Raw genomic sequence first — 18,798 nt, forward strand, 5'->3', positions numbered from 1 at the left:
GCCCGGCATAGCGGGAACGCGGCATGATTTTATGGGTAGTGAAGTGTCCCTGCATTTCACTTCCAGATTGCCAGTTTTGAGTTTTGTCACAAGTGGGGATGAATTTAGGCCGGAGGCCTTCGTTCTCGAGCTGATTTCTAAGTTATTGTGTAAATTCTTTGGATGAGGCTGTGACGATATGACTGCCCTTTTCTTTACCTTTTAAAAATGTAATTGTTCCTAAAATTCAGTTTTAGCCAGACTCAGTAACGTAGTATCGTATGTCTCCATGGCCATTTATTGAGGTCCTTATAGATAAGAAACGGCGTCCATTTCTTGACCAAAATTGGCTTTGTGGCTTCTTCGAAATAGTTTCCCTCAGCCGCAACCTGTGAGAACTCTGATGTTTTGTATTGTCATCCCGGGACTAGATGATGATGATATTGATTATTTTGTTTTTTGTTCTCTACTTCAGTTATCAGGTAATTTCTTTCTGGAGCATATCGCGGCACGTAGTTTACTGCATTAGTGGTAGTAGTTTCAGGCCCATTAGAATGCTTTAGGAGTCGATCACATTGATTTTACTTTTCCCCCAAATTCTTTCCCTTTAGATAACAAAGAATGAGGTAAAATGAACTTTACCAACTTTGGTATTTTGTGTTTAGTGAGTTAGGTCTCAAAGAGTACTTTGCCCATTGCTAGTCTTAGAGTAATAAAGAGAAACGTGTGCTGCAGTCTTACTTATACCTGAAATTAATGTATCCACTTGCTGAAGGCCCAAAGTAAGTCTGATAGCAGTTACATGCACACAGGTACAAGTGGGCCATCATTTTCCCATAATTAGCTTTTCCTACCATTTTATCCATTTACAGCTCTGATTATGTCCTTCAGTGTGCATAGCCATCTATTTCGATTTGGGGGGGAATTTGTATTTGGAAAAGCAGTGAATGTGTTGGACTACAGATTTAAGCATAACTGGTAAAAAGAAAAACTGTATAAGCAGTGTTGGGTGGTATTGCTAAATAGGATTTCTTCAGCTGTGCTTTGAGCAAGTCTGTCCAATAAATGGCATTTATTAATCATTAACTGATTTTTTCCTATGTTATTAATTAGACATATACCAGTTAGTCCTGATCAACATAGTGTTAGTCACAGAGTGATATAATTTACCTCCAAAGAAATAAACTTTGTTTCATGTATACCACAATTTTAGTTATCTCTAAACATTGATAATAAGTAAAGACCTCCATTTCTAGTTTTTTTTGGTAGAGTCTCCTGGAAGTACGGGTATTCTAGGATGGGAACCATTTGGAATCAGTCAGATTTCTCAACCTTAGCACTATTGACACTTTATGGCCAAGTAATTTTTTATTTTATAGCACTACTGTGCATTGTAGTATGTTTAGCAGCATCCTTGGCCTCTACCCATAGATGCCAGTAGAACCTGTACCAATATGAGAACCCCCATACCAATTAGGACAACCAAAAATGTCTCCAGAGATTGCAGATGTCCCCTGGGAGGCAAAATCACTCCACAGTGAGAACCACTGGTCAGCCTTGATTGCTGCCCCTGATTTTTCCATCAAGAAGACCTATTTACCTTACTTCAGAGGTATATTCCACATTCCACTACTCTTCATCTCCACTACTCCTGAGTTACCGTCACCTCAGTCTTGGGCTGTTACAGTAGCATTTTAGTTGTTTTTTCTGCTTCCACCCTTAACATCTTTACAATTTACTTATAAAAATTATGAAATTTTGTACAGCGAAGTATATAATGTATGTATGTAATGTCTCAAATGTAACAAGCACCCATGTATCTGCTTTCCAGGAATGTTCTCCAAAAAGTAGACCATTACCAGTACTCTTGAAGCTCAAGGGTGCCTTTACTTGAATGTATTACAATTGTTTCTTCATATAGCAGCTTAAAAGCTTTCTTTAAAACATAGATCATCTCACCTAGTCTTCTCTCCTGTTGCACTTTATTTTTTTTTTAATTTTTTTTTTTCCTGTTGCACTTTAAATCCCATCTCCTGGAATGGCCTAAGGGTGCCATGTAATCAGGCTACTATCTAAACACTCCTGCTCCTCATTCTATTTGAGCCACCTTGCTGTCCAAGAACATTCCTGCCTCTAGGGCTTTATGCTTGCATCTTCCTCTGCCTGATTCAGATGTTCTTATAGACCTTTACATGGATGATTTGCCCTCATCATTTGGGTCTCAGTTAAGATGTCATCTCCCTAGACCATCTCTGACCTCTGTTGTGCCATTCTGCAATCACTCTCCAATTACCATGTTCTCTTTATAGAATTTATCGGAAATTATGTCGTATGTGTTTACTTGTTTATTGTCTCTTCCATTAGATTGTAAACTGCTGGAGAGCAAGGACCTTGTCTGTCTCTACCACTGACTAGTCCCTAACACATAGTCTTAGCTTTCTAGATATTTGTTGAATGAATGAATGTCGAAAAAAATCCATCTCTACATTTTAGTTGATTTTGTGACCTTGGTCAAGTGAACTTAGACTCTGTGTCTCAGATTTCTCATCTACATAATGATCATAACCTGCATTGGTATCCTCAAATGAGGTATCTCTGTGAGCTCTTCAGAAACTGGAAAGTGCTATCAAATGGAAATTGGCTTTATTAAACATAGAATTTGGCTTCTGGTATTTCATAATTAGGAAAGGATAATCCGTGGTACTCCACTTCTATAAATTTTTTGGATTAAACATCTATGTTCAAATCTTAGTTTTGGTAAAACCCAGGATCTTGTAACAGCAACTGAATTGTAGGAAAACTATAACCAGTGACTTGATTTGGTTATATGTGAATTAGTTCTGAGTCCACTCAGTCTTCTCAAAGCCATTTGTAGTTTGCTGGTTACTCTAGATAATTTCATTATAACTGATGAAATCAGAGTTTTCTTGACTAAATGCATTTCCCTTTGCAATGTAAATCCTCTTAAAAGTGGATGTATCATAGCTAATCTAAAACTGGTTTATTGTGCTTTGAGAGATTGGCTAAATTTAAAGCTGAATTCTATTTTATAGCACTGTCTTATAGAAATTAGTATTCCGTATTTCATTCTCAGGATGAAGCAAAAGTCAATGTTTTTAAGCTTATAAAAGTCTAGCTGGGGCATTCAGTTTTATCAAATAACAGAGTAAAAAGATTAGTAAAGATAGTACAAGTTGGAATGTACTGGCAACATTCTTCATTTTACCTTCTGATTTATTGGTTACCAAATGACTGATTCTTTCTCAGCATAACTTTCCACTGTTGGATTAGTTAAATCTGTGTGGAATATTAACAGATTCTTATTTTATAGCTATTGGAGAAAAAGTCCATTATAGCTTTTTGGATAGGCATTTTAGAGTGGCAAAATTGTACAGACTTCCTGCTTCATCTTTATATCTATCACCCACCTCCTAACAACTCTTAGCCAAAAGGAGCTGATAACTTTATGCTGTATTCTGTGTGTCATTTGAACCAGGCCTGTATTTTCTCAGTGCACAGTCACAACAGATTCAGGTTAAATGTGAGGAGGAAAGTGGCCAGTTAGTTCAAAGTAAAGTAAGTGGTCCAGGATGTTGGTCATGGATCTTAATGACTTTTGTATCCATTCTGATTGAGTTTGTAGGATTCTGTTTCAGACTGTGTGAATGGAAGCAAGAACTATCAGTACTTGCATTATAAAGGACAAAGTTGTTAACACAAATGTAACTTGGGAACTTTGTGGAGAACAACAGTTTGACTAGTGTCTGAAACTGGAGGCAGCCCCATGTAGTGAAAAGAACTCTGGACTTGGTCCCAGAGGATCTAGATTCAAGTTTGACCCATGTGCCCTTTGGTAAGTCACATAACTTCCTTTTACCAGCATACCAGAGACGGCAGTTTAATCTGTTTTTGAAAAGTAAACGATAATAAAAATGTCTTATGTTTTTACACCATGATTTCTGTCTTTTCTCTTTCAGAAGTCACCATAGTATCATCTCACCCTCAGTTATTAGAAATTTCTTCTCTGATTTGGATGTCAGATTTAATAGTATGTCCTGATTGAAAGGCTGTTAGAGCATTGACAAATCCTCTAGGATATTGCTCATGACCATTGATTTGCCATAAATCCAGCCTTTTGCCATCCTTGTCATTCCCACCTATTCATAACTGTAGAGCCCTTGGGCCTTTGCACATATCTTTCTCTTTGTCAGGAACACTCCTCACCTCTTCCATTTCACTGTTGCCTGTTGAAAATTTTCCATTTTTCCAGAAAACCTGTCCAGAACTATCAAATTTAGGGATTCCTATTTGTATTCATGTACCATATCATGGTAATAATACCATAATATCATTTATTGTTTAGAATTCCCACTAGATTATAAGGTTCATGACAGTAAGGGCTATGCCTTTTTCTGTGTCTTTACTGCATAGCACACTCTAAAGTGCTATATACTGGGCACTGTAAGTGCTTTACATGTATTTTATTCATTTATCCTCACATTGGCTTTATGAGATAGGCGCTATTAAAATCTCCATTTTGCTGGGGTACAGATGAGCTAACGAATTTGTCCAGGCTCACATGTTAGTAAATGTTAGAGCTGAGATTTGAACCTAGGCAGCCTGACTTGAAAGAATGGAAGAATCTATTAAAAATCTATGAAATGTATCTCTTTGTAATTTCTAGGGTATGAGTCACAATTTGGTATTTCTTACTTGGATGTTTAAAATATTTGCATTAGTTTTTATCAAGACTTAGGCTAAAATTCTTCATGGGAAGACAGCTCTTAATGTAAGGTAATAAAAGTAGATTACTTACAAAATTTAAAAAACCCGTGTGTCGTGTAACATAATAGAAGCTTGTTTCTCTGTATTGCTAATTGCACTGGGTGGATTAGTAATATGCCTTACTAAAGTATATAGTGCTTTATGGTGTGTGTGTGTATATATACATATATACCTGTATATTTGATGATGATTAGTGTTATTTTTCAAATACATCGTTCAGGGGGTTTATGTGTTTGTAGTACACATCACTAACTAGGTTGTAAGACTTCTCAAGACAAGGATAGGATTGATTAATTTTAATTTTTCCCCTGTATTACCACACAGTCCCTGTGATAATGTTTGCAAAATTCATATATTTACTGTTCTTAGTCTCCCTTTATTTTGTGGTCAAAAGCATCTCTATTTGTTCCTCCCCTACTTAGATCATTTATTTATACATTGGTTCCTTTCACTTCTTCTGTTACGTTTATCTTTTTCATTAAATTTTTAGCCAAGTAAAGAGTCTGATAAAAAATCATCTTTTTTCACGAAACTTAACCTGACTAACCAATTCCAGTGATCTTGCCCTTAATTTAATGGTTGTCTGCATTTGTTACAAGGAGATTTTTTTTAAATGTGAAAGCTGAGCCACAACTACCACTTCCAGAAACTCTGGTTTAACTGGTCTATATCTGTATCTGTAAAAACTTCCTATGTTGATTTTATTTGTTTATTTAATTTAGCTGTGCCGGATCTTAGTTGCGGCATGTGGGATCTTCATTGCAGCATGCATGCGGGATCTAGTTCCCTGACCAGGGATTGATACCTGGGCCGCCTGCATTGGGAGCGCAGAGTCTTAACCGTTGGACCTCCAGGGAAGTCCCCCTATGTTGATTTTTTTTTAAGTGCAGCCCACACTTGAAAACCACTGAAATAAAAAGTCTATATGCTCCATCAGATTTTTGCTTATTTTTAATGCCTTGCAGTTTGTTCTCTAGTTGTTATGGGCATATAGTTTTGAGAACTCAAGCTCTAGAAACATTTTCTATTTTTGAACCTATCAACTTTTTGTTGATATAGGCTAATGGCAATGTTAATTGAACAGGGCCACCAGCATCATCTGGGGGTGCTTTTAAAAATGTGGATACCTGGGCCCCACCTGGATGTAGTGAATCATTTTTATGGGAAATTACACTTTTTTAAATGTGTCTTAGGGGAATATTCTGGTGGTCCAGTGGTTAGGACTAGGTGCTCTCATTGCCAGGGGCCTGGGTTCCATCCCTGGTTGGGGAACTAAGATCCCGCAAGCCATGGGGCATGGCCAAAAAAAAAAGCATCTTAGATTCTTATGCTCATCAAAGTTTGAAAACTGACACTTTATGCAAAAAGTATTTAATAAGTATTTACATAATTAAGCTGAATTAAAATTTGTCTCCCCAGCTAGACTGTAGCAAATGTTCTGAATACAAAGATCTTGTCCTTTCCCGTTTCTCCTCTGTGTAAGAGAGGGCCGTGGTCAAGGACTGGCTTTTACTCTTCGGCTTGCCCAGTATGGCTTAGTGCTTTTCTTTTGGTAGAAAGCCTGATAAATATTGAATTGAGTTTTATATGTAATCATACTTATTTTGCTGCAAAGCTAGAGCTAAAAACAAATTGTTGAATATGTGGTTACGAATGTTGGGGGCCTTCGAGGCTAGGTGGCACAGAAGAGTAGCTTCACTCGAACTTTTCCTAAGAACTTGGAAAGACTTTGAGGATCGTCTGGTCCATTTCTTTCATTTTATGGAGGAAACTGTGACCCAGATTGCTTGAGTGCTATGTACAAAGTGACAAGATTAATTGCAAGACTAGAGCCAAGACTAGATTCCTAGTCCAGTGCTCTTTATTTCATGAAATAAGTTCTCTTTGAAGCAGCAGTGATTAGGTTAAGTTTCAGATGGAGGTTTTCTGCTTCTTAGGTACAAGGGGAAGAAAACTCTGTGCACCAGCAGAAACAGCTGATTTTTTAAATCAGGACATCTGCCTTTACTCACATTTATTTTTTGAGATAGATTACTAGAAGATGGAGGATCTTTGCCGATGAAATCCTTAACTGAAGGTGGGTGGGTGTGAGATATAGAACTCACTTGGCATACAATTTTGTTGTTGTTTTTAGTGGAACTTTGCTTCTCTGTCCTGACATTTCCATGTCTATTTATAGCAGTGATCTCTTTGGAATTTGCCTTCTGATTGTTTGTTCTTTTATGTTGCTTCATATTAACAGATATTCTCACTTCATTTTTAAAAGAGTGTATTTGAAAGGACTTGAGAAGGAAAAGAAGGAATAAAAAATTTTAAAGTATCTGAAATTACTATTTTCCTGTGACTTAACCATAATATTCTTCATAACAGATTATCTAATTATGTACCTAATAATACAAATACTAAATTTTCAAGATAGCATGGTAGTTTATTTTCTAAATTTAAAAGCATATCGGGACTTCCCTGGTGGCACAGTGGTTAAGAATCTGCCTGCCAATGCAGGGGACACGGGTTCGATCCCAGGTCTGGAAGATCCCACATGCTGTGGAGCAACTAAGCCCATGAGCCACAACTACTGAGCCTGCGTTATAGAGCCCGAGAGCCACAACTACTGAGCCCACACACCTAGAGCCCATGCTCCGCAACAAGAGAAGCCACTGCAATGAGAAGCCCGCACACCACAATGAAGAGTAGCCCCCCGCTTGTCTCAACTAGAGAAAGCCCACGTGCAGCAACTAAGACCCAATGCTGCTAAAAAAAAAAAAATTCAAAAAAAAAAACTGTATAAAAGCATATGAAGTCTACAATAAATTCCTTTTATCCAGGAGAGGTATTACTTTTAGATTTTAACAATCTTGCTTTTTTAACTGTACTTTGATATAAGTGAAGATCAAGAGATTTTATTTTAGTTAGAGTCTTTAAATGGTACACTCTTTAAGTGCAGGAGCTGCCTTATTTACTTTTTTTTTTTTTTTTACTTTTTTTTTTTAACTTCTGAATTTTCTTTTCGGTACGCGGGCTTCTCACTCTGTGGCCTCTCCCGCTGCAGAGCACAGGCTCCGGATGCGCAGGCCCAGTGGCCATGGCTCATGGGCCCCGCCGCTCTGCAGCACGTGGGATCCTCCCAGACCGGGGCACGAACCCATGTCCCCTGCATTGGCAGGTGGACCCTCAACCACCGCGCCACCAGGGAAGCCCTAAACTTTTGAATTTTATTTGTTTATACAGCAGGCTCTTATCAGTTATCCATTTTATACATATTAGTGTATATATGTCAATCCCAATCTCCCAATTCATCCCACCACCACCATCCCCTCCGCCACTCTCCCCCCTTGGTGTCTATATGTTTGTTCTCTACATCTGTGTCTCTATTTCTGCCCTGCAGACCAGTCAGGAACTGCCTTACTTACTTTTGAGATGAATATACTACCTGGCATCTAGTGGATGCTTATTAATCTATTCATTTATTCAGTTCAGTGAAAATGCTGGGCATTGTTCTAGGTGTTAGATATACAGTAGTGAACAAAATAGACAAATACCCTTATCCTCATGGACCTTATTCTAGTGAGTGAATGTTGAATGAAACCATGAATCACTTTGGAAAGACCCTATATTTTCAGATCGTAATTTGCATCACTCTAAAAAGGGTTAGCAAATTCCCTGGTGGTCCAGTGGTTAGGACTCGGCGCTTTCACTGCCAAGGGCCTGGGTTCGATCCCTGGTCAGGGAACTAGGATCCCACAGGCTGCCTGGTGTGGCCAAAAAAAAAATTCTTTGAAGAATTGAAAAGCTTAATCAGACCACTCGTTCATTTAAACATTTATTTCCTTGTGTGAGTATGTAAAATTATTTGAAATAATTACATAACTGCCAGTCATTGTCATCCTAATTGTCATTCGGTTCTTGTGTTCTGTTTGTAACCCTGAGTAAAATGTTCATTTGTAACTCTATGAGTAAAGGCCTCAGTTGCTAGCCCAGCTACAACCAGGGAACTTCATCAAAAATCAAATACCACTGAGTGCCTCTGATTATGCTGGCCCAAAACTCCGTACACACCAAAGTTCTAGTTGTTTACTTGTTTGTTGTCAGTTTTTCACACCGTAGTGTGAGCTCCACAGGGTGTATTTTAGTCACCACTGTATCTTAAGTGCATAAAATAATGTGTCACATAGTAGATGCTAGTAAATATTAATAAATCAATCCTTGACCACTGAAAATGCAATTTCCTCCCTACTCATAGCTACAGCCTACATCTAATCTTCATCCAGACTACTCAAACAATAAAAATCTTCAATTCCAATATTCTCTCAAGAAGACCTCTTATTATTTTACTAATGTATTCCTTCTGTTCTTCTAGTCTTTTGACACTTTTCTTTTTTTTCAATCTCTGTTACTTCCTGGCCTTATTTGCCAGTCACTTCAAGAATTCTCAACTCCCATTCCCCTTTGTCTTTCAGTTATGTCCACTCTTTAAATCTACTCTAAACCACTTAAAATAGACTTTGGAGTTAGTTAAGCTTCAGTTCACCATTTGCTACCTATGTAGCAAGTTATTTAACCTGGCCATGTTTAATCTTTTTTGAGTCTCATTTTGTTCTTTGTGCTCTAAGCATTTTTATGAAAATTAAATGAGATTATGGTAACCAGATACAATTGCCTATAAGTAATGAAAACCCTTATTAAATAATAATAAAAAGTCGAGGTGCAGAGTCACTCTAGGGCTGGTTGATTTAGCAGCTCAACAATACATGAGGTATCCATATTTTTTTCATCTTTGCCCTCTGCCATCCTCATCATGTGGCTTAGTGCCCCTAATGATTGCATAATGGTTGCCACAGTTCCCAGTGTTATGCAGGCATGATTGTAAAGTGGAAAAAGAATGTTTCTTCCCTTTAAAAACAAGGAAACACTACTACCTCCTTCCTCTAGTTGCTCATTGGATTAACCTTGTGCTGCTCAAAGCTGAATCACTGGCTTACTCCAGCAAGTATCATACTTGGTTTTGAATAATTAAGATTCAACTCCTGAGGCTGAGAGGCCTTACCTTATTAGTAATAGTTATCATTACTACTATATTTGTAAATCTTAGGACTCTCTCCTTGGACCCTTTTTTTTTCTATCTACATTCAATCTAGTATACTCTCCTTTAGTCTTGTGGTTTTAAAGTTCACCTCTACTGATATTTTGTCTTCCCTCTGTACTGCCTCTATTAATACCAAACTCATCCAAATGCCTATTAGACATTACCATTTATAAGCTTAACTGGCGTCTTAAACTTAATATGTCCAATATTGAACTCTCCAATTTCCTCCTGTAGCTCTTCTGTCTTCCTATTTTAGTAAATAGCAATTCTGTTCTTTTAGCTTGCTGAAGCTGAAAAACCTTGAGGTCATTACTGATTTCTCTCACATTCCACATCTGATTCATCAGAAAATCCTATTGACTCTACCTTTAAAATAAAGTAGGACCTTCGCTGCTACATCATGGTCCAAATCACCTGAACTATTATTACAATACATTCTTAGTCTTCCATCCTTGCCCACCATGCTTCTCTACTCCAGATGCCAAAATAATCCCATCATTTTTCTGCATAAAACTCTCCAGTGGCTTCTCACCTTCCCTCAACTCAAGTCAAAGTCTTTAGTGGCCTGCAAGGCTATACTCGATCTAGACATCTATTATTTCTCTGACCATTTCCCAATCCCTTCCCCACCCCTACCCCATCATTCTTAAACAACCAAACCTCAAAGATGCCTGGCATTCTCTCACCTCTAAGCTTTTGAATGACCCCCACATATGTATATAGCTTTTCCCTTTTCCTCTTTCAGGTCATGGTACAAATGTTTATTTTCTCTGTGAAGCCATTTCTGGCCACCCCATCTAAAATTTTAATTCTCTTATTTCCCTTTCCTACTTTATTTTCCTTAGTACCTACTACCATCTAACATTCCATATAGTATTTTTTAATATTTTTAATTATTAAAAAATCTTTAAAATTATATCTTCTTCATTATAATGTAAAGTATATGAGGCAGGAATTTTTGTTCATCTTTTATCCCCAGTACCTAGGAAGGTGCCTTGGCATATGGAAAATCCTTAATAAAATGTTTATGAAGAAATGAATAAAATGAATATTGATTCATCTTATCATGGTTTCTGGTTTTGGCTGGGTCCTCAGTGAGATTTAGTAATCCTTTTCTTGTTTCTTATTAGTTACCTTCCTAGTTCACTTAACTGCTATGTCAAACCATTACCATTCTCTGTCAAATGCCCTACTTTTATTCTCAACTCCTTAGTTGCAGATGTCCTTTTTAAAAAATTTTAAGAGGATTGATAGCATCTATAAACTTTTTAGTCTTCCTAGTCCTCTTGCCTTCAAATTTATAATTTTTTCCTTATTTATTTTCTCTTAATCTCAGAGGCCTACTTCTAATTTTGTTCAAATTTCATCTATTTCCAATCTTGGCACCAAACCCTCCTCCCTCCTATTTCCTCTGAGACCTTAATTAAGCAATTATTTCATTTCTTATGTATTTTTATATATATATCTCATTTTCCTCTATATTTTTTCCTCTCGACCATCTTTTTTCTTTTTTGGGCTGCATTGGGTCTTTGTTGCTGCACGTGGGCTTTCTCTAATTGCAGCGAGCGGGGGGATACTCTTCATTGTGGTGTGTGGGTTTCTCATTGTGGTGGCTTCTCTTGTTACAGAGCACGGGCTTCAGCAGTTGCGGTGCGTGGGCTCAGTAGCTGTGGCATGCAGGCGCCAGGACCTGTGGGCTTCTGTAGTTGTGGCTCGCAGGTTCTAGAGCGCAGGCTGAGTAGTTGTGGCTCACGGGCTTAGTTGCTCTGTGGCATGTGGGATCTTCCCAGACCAGGGATCGAACCCATGTCCCCTGCATCGGCAAGTGGATTTTTAACTACTGCGCCACCAGGGATGTCCCTCACTTGACCATCTTAAAACCTTTTTTATCCCTACTTTATTACAACTCTCTCTTCTTCCCTCAGATGACTTTCTTTTTTTTTTTTTTTTTTTTTTTTATGCGTTACGCGGGCCTCTCACTGTTGTGGCCTCTCCCGTTGCGGAGGACAGGCTCCGGACGCGCAGGCTCAGCGGCCATGGCTCACGGGCCCAGCCGCTCCGCGGCATGTGGGATCTTCCCAGACCGGGGCATGAACCCGTGTCCCCTGCATCGGCAGGCGGACTCTCAACCACTGCGCCACCAGGGAAGCCCAGATGACTTTCTTTAAAAGCTTAAACTCTTCTATTTTCATATCTCTCTTATTGTGCAATTCACTGGATTCTGGCTTTTGCTTTCATTGCCCACAATTCCATCCATCTACATCATAGGATTGTTGTGAAAGATTAAATGAGGTTATATGTATTAAGTTTTAGAATAATGCTTGCACATAGTTAGTGTTTGAGTGCTTACTATGATTAGCTATAACTACTGAAACAAAAATCATTCTCACTCTAGTGGGTACTTTTCTATCACCCTTCTTGACTTTCCTATATCCTTCATGAAACACTGTCCTCCTTTTGGTTTCGGGACACCAGTGATATCAAGATGTTTTCAGCTCCAAGTAACAGAATTTCTTTAACAATAAGACCAATGATAGATGGTTCTAATATTGATTAAGGGATGCAACAACACTATCAAGGACCCAGGCTCTTGCTTTCTTTGTACTCTAGCATTCTCACTGTGTCACAGATGTTTACCTTTAGGATTGTAAGATATCAAGCACCGTAGCTTAATCATCCCAAAGCAGAAAGGCAGTCAGTGCTGGGGTTTCTCTGGGGTAGGTATCTCTTTATGGGGAAGACAGTCTCCCCCAGAGTTCCCCAAAGCATTTCCCTTACATCTCATTGGCCACCCCTACCCCAGTCACTGGCAAAAGGAAATGTGATTACTATGATTGACTTAAACTAACCATGAGTCATTCCCCAGGGGCTGGCGGAGGCACTGACCTTCCTTGAGTTCATTACTCTTTTCTGGAAGAAACTAGATATCTGTTATCCAGAAAGAAGATTGGAGTGGCTTTGTGGTTCATAATCAATAGTGTCTGCCATACCATTCTCACCTGGTTGATCTCTGATTGTTCCTTCTTAGTGTTTTTCATTTTTTCCTCTTGATTGATGTGTCCCCTAAATGCTGGTATCCCAAAGTTCTGTCTTTGATTCTTTCAAAAATTATTATTCTACCCTTTAAAATAACACCTGTGTTATGGTCTTTTCTAAATCTTTATCTCCAGCTAAGACTTCTTTCCTAAGCCCCAGTTTAGAATATCCAGCTGTCTCCTGGACATCTTCATCCACATTCAATTCAATTGAATATTGTTGTGCTAGGTTTTTAGGAGTCAAAAAGTGAATAAACCTTGCCCTGTATGATCTTACGTTATAGTTGGAACAAGTTATTCCAACACAGGTAGTAATTAGGAATGCAGTTTTATCAAGCAATAAAATTTTCCAAGTATAGAAGTAGCATAGGGACTTCCCTGGTGGCACAGTGGTTAAGACTCAGCGCTCCCAGTGCAAGGGGCCTGGGTTTGATCCCTGGTCAAGGAACTAGATCCCACATGCATGCCACAGTTAAGAGTTTGCATGCCACAGCTAAGACCCGGCACAACCAAATAAATTTTTTTTAAAAAAAATAAAGAAGTAGCATAGGTGAAGAGGTTATAGGAAACTAAATGGAACTCATCTTTTCTTCAAATGTACTCTTCCTATATTCTATACTTTAATTAGTAGCACAATTCTGCATACCTTTGGCCTAATGGTTAGGATTCCGGGCTTTCACTGATGTGGCCTGGGTTCACTCCCTGGTCAGGGAAGATCTCGCAAGCCGCATGGCCAAAAAAAAAAACAACGAAGGGGCTTCCCTGGTGGCACAGTGGTTGAGAGTCCGCCTGCCGATGCAGGGGACGCGGGTTCGTGCCCCGGTCCGGGAAGATCTCACGTGCTACGGGGTGGCTGGGCCAGTGGGCCATGGCCGCTGAGCCTGCGCGTCCGGAGCCTGTGCTCTGCAACGGGAGAGGCCACAGCGGTGAGAGGCCCGCGTACCACAAAAAAACAAACAAACAAACAAACAAAAAAACGAAGAAGAAACCAGGGCAATCTAAAATCCTTCCAAATCCCCCACATAAAGTTGGTTGGCAAATTGTATGTATTCTACCTCTATTAAATTTGCCCATTTGTCTTTTTATATCATAGTCATCATACTTTAGGTCCTTGTAATTTCTCATTTCATTGAATTATTCGCTCAGTAAAAGTTAATTGAACAGCAATGTATAACAAGGCTTTATACTAGGAAAATGTTCTAAAAAAAAGAAAAAAACAAAAAAAAAAACAAAAAACTGGGTTGTAGGGAGGCTACAACCCAGTGAGTAGGGCATAAGCAAACAGATGGTTATGTAGTTGTGATAAGTGGTAGAGATACTGAGAAAAATGTGGGAACTTGTGTTCAGCGGAACCTAACCCAAGTTGGGATCAGATTTGCCCAGTTAGAGACTGAGTCTCCAAGTAGTACTAAGCTGAGTATGGAGTGGGGAAGAGGAAAATACACACATACATACACACCTCACTCAATTTATACATACCAAAGAAATATTACTTTAAAGACATTATTTTGGGTGACTGTAGTTTTCATTTTGCTGTTGCTTAAAAGTAATTTTTTAAATGATCATAATTTAGATTATCAGTAGTAGTACATACAGTTGATCCTTCCTATTCACCAGTTCTTTACTTTCAAATTTGCCCACTGACTAAAATTTACTTGTAACCCTGAAATCCAGGGTGCTTTATTGGCCATTTGCACGTGCATGTGCATGAGCTGAGCAGCAAAAAAAATTTGTCTTATGTTCCCAACTGATATCCAACAAGGCAGTGCTTAGCCTTCTTATTTCAGCTCTCATTAACAAGTCTTTGTAGTCTATTTAGTGCATTTTTGCATTTTTTGCATTTTCGTGCCTTTTTTTTTTTTGGTGATTTTACTGTTTAGAGATGTTTGAATGTGGTGCTGAAGTGCTGTCTGATGTTCCTAAGCACAAGAAGTCTGTGATGTGCCTTATGGAGGGAATACATGTGTTAGATAAGCTTCATTCAGGTAGGAGTTACACTGCTATTTGACCATGAGTTCAGTGTTATAATAAAGAAAGTGTCTTCATTACAGAAATAAATGGGAAACAAGGTTATGTGTTCATGAGTTGACTTAACCCAGCATTTCCCTTAGGGGCAATGATTCAATATTTGCTAAAATTCAGCATTCACGCAACTTTATAGAATATAAATATGTTAAATAATGAGACAGGATAAATTTGACTTTGGGAACCAGCCAAAGTCATTTATGGCCAGGAGTGATGAGTTAGATGGTCAAGCTGAACAATATAGAGGTATGATTAGAGGTATGATTAGTTCTGTTAGATTCAAATGAGAAATTGGGGATAGGCAAATATAATTTAAAAACTGCATGACTCAGTTCAATGGCATTAATATTAATCACTATATTGTTATGGAGACTTTTATTCTATAAACATATATGGGGTGCCAATGTTCCAGCTACAATCTGAGCACTGTGTTTTTCTATCTTTGCAATGGGAATAAAAAAAGCAAGACTGATTTTAATTGGAATGACCATCTAGATTCCTACAAGGTACTAAGATCCGTTCTTTATATTCTTTACATTTGCAGTATGCGGTTTTCTAAAATTGTAGTTAAAATTGAAACCATTTTACCCCCCATTTACAAAATTTATCCTTTTGATTTAAGAGAAAAGCAAATTGTCTTTTTGCAAGCTAATAAAAGCTCTGAGTTGTGTCTAAATCAGTAGTTTCCAAACTTGAGTGTCCATTAGTGTCACACTAAGGGGTGGGGGTGGGGTTTAGGTCTCATCAAAAATGGAGATGCTGAGACAGCGTGCCCCTCTTTTGATAAGCATCTCACTTCACTACCCTAAGTTTTCTAATATATTCCCCTTAGCGAACATGCCCAGGTTGAGAATTTTAGTTTACAAGTTTTATTTTACCATCAGCCAGGCTGATGTTTTATAAGCTTAAGTGTTTTACAGTGAAAACTGTTTTTTTTTTAATTTGCTATATATAACAAAATTTTGTGTTCACTGCTGCTTTAGCCTGCCCTCTCCCTCCAGTTAAAAGATAATTTGTATAAAGCAGGGGTTGGCAAACATTTTCTCTTAAGGGCCAAACAGTAAATTTTTAGGTTTTGTGGGCCACACAGTCTCTTCTACAACTACTCAACTCTGCCACTGTATGGGGAAAGCAGCAATAGACAATAGGTACTATTTTATGTTTATATTGTATGGGAAGGGATCATGACTTAGACTGTTTTGATCTCAGTAAGTGTTGCCTTTACTTGCTGATTTAGCATAATAATAAAAGGCTATATTTTAAAATATTAAAACCCATCCACTTAAATTATTCTTGAAATCCTACTTTTTCTTTTACCTATAAATGTCCTCCTTTAAGCAATTACACTACTTTGGGCTCATTGTATTTGGAGTTAGGCAGTCGATGGCCTAATTTTATAGCAGTTGGTGGATACTATACAACAGGTTGGCTTATTTTATACATGTCCTAATACTTAATATTTGGTAGGTAGCAATAAAGTCTTTGAATCATATTTTAGTCTCCACAGTAGCAGAGGTTTAATTATGCCTTCACAGGTGCAACGTATTATAAAGATATTTCATACTTAAGGTTATGTACTGATTTAAATTTAAAATAAACCATTTTAGGGACTTCCCTGGTGGTCCAGTGGTTAAGACTTCCAGGGGGCATGGTTCAGTCCCTGGTTGGGGAAGTTCCGCATGCCGTGCAGCACGGCCAAAAAAATAAATCATATTATTGAGTTGTAAACAGTTGGAGAGCTAAACAAACTTGCGAGATAATCAGTTTATTGCAATCTTGCCTAAGAGCCTAACAGTTTGGCGAAACAGCAGCTTATCCTCTCCTTTCCTGCTTTACCTCTGGGCTACAATCATTTTTTTTTCCCCTCTACTACTTGTCTTACCCTGAGGAGCTGTTGGTTTCACTTTGGCCACAGAGTGCTCTCCTCTCTGGCCAGCCAGTTAAGTTTTCCAGGTGATTCTGATGCCTTCCCTAGCTACTTGTGAGAGGAGAAACTTTAGAAAAGAATAAAGTGAAAATCGCATAAATTCCTCATTTCCTAGCGTTGCTTTTACTTTCAAGACTGTGAAAGCATATACTGAGTGAGCATGTGTAAATAGAACCATCCCCACTACCCTAAAAGTAAAGTATTACTTTGAAAAAGTCCTTTTTTTGCAGATGAAAGATGGGATGTTTTGTTTTTCAACTTTACTGAGATATAATTAACAATATTGTAAGATATTTAAAGTGCACATTGTGAAAATTTGATATATGTGTACACTGTGAAAGGACTTCTCCCCTCTAATTGAAACATCCATCACCTCACATATTTATCTTTTTTTTTTTTAGCCGCGCCCCGCAACTTGTGGGATCCTACTTCCCCAACCAGGGATTGAACCTGGGCCCTCAGCAGTGAGAACTTGGAGTCCTAACCACTGGACTGCCAGGGAATTCCCTCTATCTTTTTAAAAATATATAATGCTTCACGAATTTGCGTGTTATCCTTGGGCAGGGGCCATACTAATCTCTGTATTATGCCATTTATATGTACAGCTGAAGTCAGCACTGGAATACTATTTTATGAGTAAAAATGAACTTTTTAAATATTTTATTATTTTTTTTATTTTTTTGTGGTACGTGGGCCTCTCACTGCTGTGGCCTCTCCCATTGCGGAGCACAGGCTCCGGACGCGCAGGCTCAGCGGCCATGGCTCACGGGCCCAGCCGCTCCGTGGCATGTGGGATCCTCCCGGACCGGGGCACGAACCCACGTTCCCTGCATCGGCAGGTGGACTCTCAACCACTGCGCCACCAGGGAAGCCCAAGTTTTATTTTATTTTTGGCCATGCAGCATGGCTTGTGGGATCTTAGTTACCTAAGCGTGGAGTCCGAGCTACTGGGCAACCAGGGAATTCCCAGAAATGAACTTTTCTTTAATATTCATCTGTTAAGATTTGGTTTTCCCTAAATATGCATGTCAGAGATGTGTATGTATGATATACTTAAGTTTATAGGTTAAGGTTTCTGAAAAGTTGGATCATAGCATTGGGAATTGGAAGGAACCTCTAGATCTACACTGTCTAATACAGTAGTCACTAGCCACATGAAGGTAAGTGCCTGAAATGTGGCTGTCTGAACTGAGATGTTGTGTAAGTGTAAAATTCACACTGGATTCTGAAGACTTAGTACAAAAAAAAGAATTGTAAAATATATCTTATTGATAATTTTTTATTGACTACATGTTGCAGTATATGATATCTTAGATTTATTGAGTTAAATATATACATTATTAAAATTTCACATTTCTTTTATTAAAATGTGGATTATAAAAATGTTTCAGTAACACATGTGGCTTGCATTTGCAGCTCACTTTATTTGTAGCTCGCTGCTGGACAGCACTACTCTAAGTTATGTGATCTTTCAACATAATCAAATACCAATTTACAACACCTATTTAAAGTGACCTAGAAACTATAGTTTCTTTTGGCTTTCTGATTCAATATTGAAAAATATTGTACAGAACACTTTAATTCTTTTTTTTTAATTAAAAAATTTTTTGGGGGGGGCCACACTATGGGGCATGCAGGATCCCAGTTCCCCCACCAGGGATTGAACCCACACCCCCTGCAGTAGAAGTGCGGAGTCCCAACCACTGGACCACCAGGGAAGTCCCAGAACACTTTAATTCTAAAATGTTAGGAAAGTATGAGATTAGCTCACTGTATATTCATTAGTCCTGTGGTAAGCTTTTCAGTAACTTCTTATAAAAGAGGGTTAGAAAGAAGGGCAAGTTATTATTGGGCTATTTTATTAGGAAACTTTTTAGTATCATCACAGAATAAAATCAGTTCTACACTCCCCAAAAAGGAAATGCTTTTTTAAAAAGCAGAAAATATTTCTTATGCCTGGGTAT

At 38.3% G+C, this 18,798-nt stretch overlaps 1 pseudogene; it reads right to left on the reverse strand.

Moving 5' to 3' along the window:
- Positions 1-17,353: 17,353 nt before the first annotated feature.
- LOC136140583 (U6 spliceosomal RNA) lies at positions 17,354-17,450 on the reverse strand (annotated as a pseudogene).
- Positions 17,451-18,798: the final 1,348 nt, after the last annotated feature.

The sequence above is a fragment of the Phocoena phocoena genome, chromosome 1 (assembly GCF_963924675.1).
Source record: "Phocoena phocoena chromosome 1, mPhoPho1.1, whole genome shotgun sequence".
Classification (NCBI taxonomy): domain Eukaryota; kingdom Metazoa; phylum Chordata; class Mammalia; order Artiodactyla; family Phocoenidae; genus Phocoena; species Phocoena phocoena.